Genomic DNA, 4,581 nt, shown 5'->3' with positions numbered 1-4,581 from the left:
AAATTGCGCATTTGCGTATGTTAAAGAGACGTGTCACTATAAGAAATCTGGCCATTTACGACGGTTTTTTTGAACTGAAATCGTCGTAATTGAGTCATTTACGACGGAAAAAAATCGTCGTTTTTGGTCGAGTAGTAAGTTCGTTTTTTCGTCACAAGATAAAATTGCGTCGCAAGTTGGTGAACGTGGGCCCACATTAACAATTTAATAATAAATAAACTTACGACAAAAATAATCGTCGTATGTTGTTAACTTCCGACGGAAAAAATCGCCAGTTTTAATCTTTTGGGACCCACTTTTAATAAATTACTAACCCAATATAATGAACAATCGTCATAAATAACCCATAATTTTCGTTGTAAGTTTTATTCTCTAAAAGGGGGCTATTCTGGTTCCACCCATTCAACTTTCAAATTAAATTCTAAATATATTTGAATCCCAGTTTAACACAAAATTAAAATTTGGATTTTATAACAAGCAATTATGCACACAATTATACAAATCAAAACTTTAAATACCATAATTTACATAAATATTCTCTTAGCCACAAAACTTCCATAATAATATTTAACCTTTCGGTATGTAATACAAAAATTTAAATACCACTAAATACACTTGAGAAGTAGTTTTAGGTGCGGCACCAGCAACTTCACTATAATCCGCTTGTTGCACAGGCATGTTGTATGCTTAGCACATAGTACACTGGGTATTGCTGCTCAACTACAGGATGGTGAGAATGATGTGGTTGCTGGGAAGAATATACATGATAGTATGCTGGCATTGGCACTGCTCCCATGGAAAGATGTTGGACATACTGCGAACCAACATGAATGAATTGAGGTTGCTGCAATTGTGGATGATGCTGTGGATTATATTGGGTTGGCAACAAATACCCAGAGTCTTGATATTGTTGTTGCATTTGCATTCTTGAATCCGTTTTCTTCTGTTCAACAGGATTAGTAGTAACCCTACTTTGAACATGTGTATATTGCACATTTGGGTCTATGATCCTTTGGCGAGACAATGGGTTTGTAATGCTACTGTCACTACACAAATAAAAAACACAATAGCTCAACTGATAGTAGTTCAAAGACAGCCATACATACACACATAATAAAATGCGCAACTTAAATCTCTTAAAAATTAACTTGAAACATCAACTTACGCAAGCAAATAATCAACCTAGCATAATCCACAAATTTAACCACGATTAACAAGTTTCATACATAGTTATTAGTTAAGCAAATAGGCACAAAATTAAAACATTAAATCTAAGCACCAAGTACTGCAAACTAGCATATCAAACATTTAATTATTTTGATACACAAACTACAACATTTTAATCCAAAAGCTTAATACCTCAATCATCAATTAATTCAATTCAAGCAAATAAAATATAACAAAAAATTAAACTCTAAAGCACTTTAGCTACCTCAAAACAGAATCAGGAAAAGCCAAATCAAGTATGAAGTGAAGAAAATATAAAAACATAAACAAGTGCAATGATTTAAAGAGAGTGATGTTGCTTAAACCCAGTATTTGATCACTCACAAATATAGATATGTGGTGTTTGTTTTGTAAAAGACCAGGTCAACTAAACAACTAAACTCACAGTAACCATTAAAATAAAAAATGAGAAATAAATAAATAAGTTTAGATTAAAACCAACAGTATTGTGACCAGGACATTTCTCTTGAGAGTTTAACAATAGTTTAGGTTTATAACATAACTAAGACATAGATAAATCTTTGACAAGTGGGAAAAATATCACTGTATAGAATTTGCTTAAAAGATAAGTTCATGCTGGTTTTGGAAAGAAGAAAAACAGTGAATTTAATGTTAAAATGCAGACACCGTTGTTTAGGTACTGGCTAAATATCGTAAAGGTGAGGGTAGGCTATACAATGTCATTGTAATTTACAAAATGTTCACAGACTAAGACCTACCTTCAGAGGCTCAGAGCTACCTTCTGCAACAGGGACATCTGGACATCCAGCGATCTCACACCTATCCTTTTGAACATCAAGAATGATAACTGATCATGCACATAATACAAACTATAAAAATCATGTGACTAGTTAAATTTAAAAAACATACGAGTAACAGGGCATTATTTGTAGCATCTTGTGTTAAAACATTGCCGAATACTGTAGTTAGACCTAATATCTCCAAACTAGCCATTTGGAAAGCCATCATAATCGCCATGCTATCATCTGCAAGTCCCATTCAATCACGAGACATCAAGGAATGTAGAAACCACAAGAACATGCAACAAACTAAACTATTTAAATTTATGACCCCCCCAAACACACACATACACACACATTTATATCCACCAGCATTTTTAAGAGCTCAAAAGGAGTGCATCTATATATTCTACACTACTCCCTCCTTATTCAACCCTGATAAAGAATTAACCGAATTACTCCCCTACACTACTCCCCCCATTCAACGCATTTAAAAGCCAATCCTCCGACTTCACCTCACTCCCAAACAAACTCTCAATACTCGAACCACTCAAATTATACTAAGAAATTAATCAGAGACAGGAAATTTAATAAAACAAAGAACACATCAATTACAAAATCAATCGAATATAGTAACAATAAATTTGAAGACAAAGGAGAATAGCAGCAGACAAAAAATAAAAAGAAAAGAAAAGAAGGCGTAATTACCTGTAGAGGACAAAGGAGTTGAAGCGGTGTTTCAAAGCTCGGAGGAACACAGACTTGTGGGGTGTTTGGTTGTTGTTTGTGTAATAAACTTTGGTTCCACTTAAACACCGTATTGTTTTGTGTAATGTGTCGGACTCGAAATTGGAAAACATAATCTATGTATGACAGCTTAGGACTATATTTTGACAAACCCAAAAATTCACATTCTCCTCCTTGCCCCTCAAATGCACATCCGACCCGAAACTCAACGTCCTATCCAACGACTCCACACCCGAAAACCCATCCACATTCTTCCCAATTCCTCCAAATTTCCCAAACCTTCCCTCCTTATTAAACCCTGACAAAGAATTAACCGAATTACTCCCCGATAGCCCCCCTACACTACTCCCCCCATTCAACGCATTTAAAACCCAATCCTCCGACTTCACCTCACTCCCAAACAAACTCTCATTCTCGAACCACTCATCTCACTCCTTACCAGAAAAAAAACAACTTAATCCTACACATGAGGCGTAGTTTGGGAGGTGGGGTTTAATCGGAAGGGGGTTTTGAGGTGGGTGGCGAGTTGAGTGAGTTGAGTGACCCGGTGGGTTGAGATGTGGTGGTTATTGGTGGTGTGGAGGTGGGTCTATGGTGGAAAATTCTCAACCAAATTCTCCAAGAAGCTCACTGGTCCATGGCGGTTTGAACATCACTGTCGTCGTCGTTGTTTATGGTGAAGAGGAAGATGAGGCTTTTGGTGGAAGGCGAAGGTGAAGATGAAGAAGATGAGGCTTTTGTTTATGGAGAATGTGAAGGTGAAGGGAAGGTGAAGGGGTGCTGGAGGCTGAGAAGGTGAGATTCAAAGTTTAGGGGTAAGGTGTAGAGGAAATAGGGTTATGATGATTAATGGGCTTATGGCCCGATGTGTTAAATAGCTAATGTTTTTTTCTATAATTTAGCTGATGCTTTGTTAATAAACGATATTTAATAAATTTAAATAAGATTTTTTTGTCGTTAAATAAGAATGATAGATATCTTATTTAGAATAAATATTAAGGTATAAAATGATAATTTACTATTTAATATTACATTTATGTTGAATAATACATTCGTTTAATTAAAAAATGCAATGGTTTACAGAAAGTAACGGGGGTTCGTGATAATTTGATGGTTGAAACATAGTAATTTACTTTTAAATTTCATTACATAAAAGTAAAAAACTACCCATGACGATATTTTATTTTATTTGTCATTTTAACAGTCAAGTATAAGTTTAACTTGTACAACTGACTAGTTTTTAACTATGGATTTATGTTTCAATAATTTTAAAAATATTTTTCATCCATCCAATCGTATGAATGTTAAAAGATATATATATTAGTGATATAACTAAAATTTTGTATCAAAATAATTTTATTTGGTTACCATTTTAACAGTCATGAGTTTTACTTGTAACACTAACTCGAGTTTAGTCATGAATTTGTGTTTTTATTATGTTAAAAATATTTTGCATCAATATAACCGTATGGATGGCAATATATATATATAAGTGATATAATTGAAATTTCATATCAAAATAATTTTATTTGATTTATCATTTTAATAGTCAAACATGAGTTTGATTTCTACAACTAACTAGTGTTTAGTCCTGAATTTGCGTTTTGATTACTTTAAAAATATTTTTCAAAGATCCAACGGTATGGATGTAAATAGATATATATAATAGGGATATAACCAAAATTTCATATCAAAATGATTTTATTTGGTTTGATATTTTAACAGTTAAGCATTACTTTGACTAGTACACCTAACTAGTGTTTAATCATGAATTGGTTTTTCGATTATTTTAAAAATATTTTTGAACGATCCAGCCGTATGGATTTCAATAGATGTATATAATAGTGATATAACCAAAATTTAATAT

General features: G+C 33.4%; 1 long non-coding RNA gene across 2 annotated transcripts; it reads right to left on the bottom strand.

Annotated features, from left to right (window-relative positions):
• Nucleotides 1–442: 442 nt before the first annotated feature.
• On the bottom strand, nucleotides 443–3,565 carry LOC141721459 (uncharacterized). 2 transcript variants are annotated; one of them, XR_012574739.1, is made up of 4 exons: nucleotides 2,676–3,565; nucleotides 2,098–2,213; nucleotides 1,947–2,012; nucleotides 443–1,046 (listed from the first exon to the last, which is right to left on the bottom strand). It is a non-coding gene; the product is annotated as an uncharacterized LOC141721459 (long non-coding RNA). The 2 variants fall into 2 exon arrangements; XR_012574738.1 differs by having other exon boundaries at nucleotides 1,947–2,007; nucleotides 2,676–3,564.
• Between the last annotated feature and the right edge of the window lie 1,016 nt (nucleotides 3,566–4,581).

This window comes from Apium graveolens, chromosome 4 (assembly GCF_009905375.1).
Source record: "Apium graveolens cultivar Ventura chromosome 4, ASM990537v1, whole genome shotgun sequence".
NCBI lineage: Eukaryota > Viridiplantae > Streptophyta > Magnoliopsida > Apiales > Apiaceae > Apium > Apium graveolens.
This window is presented reverse-complemented; position numbering and strand designations above follow the sequence as displayed.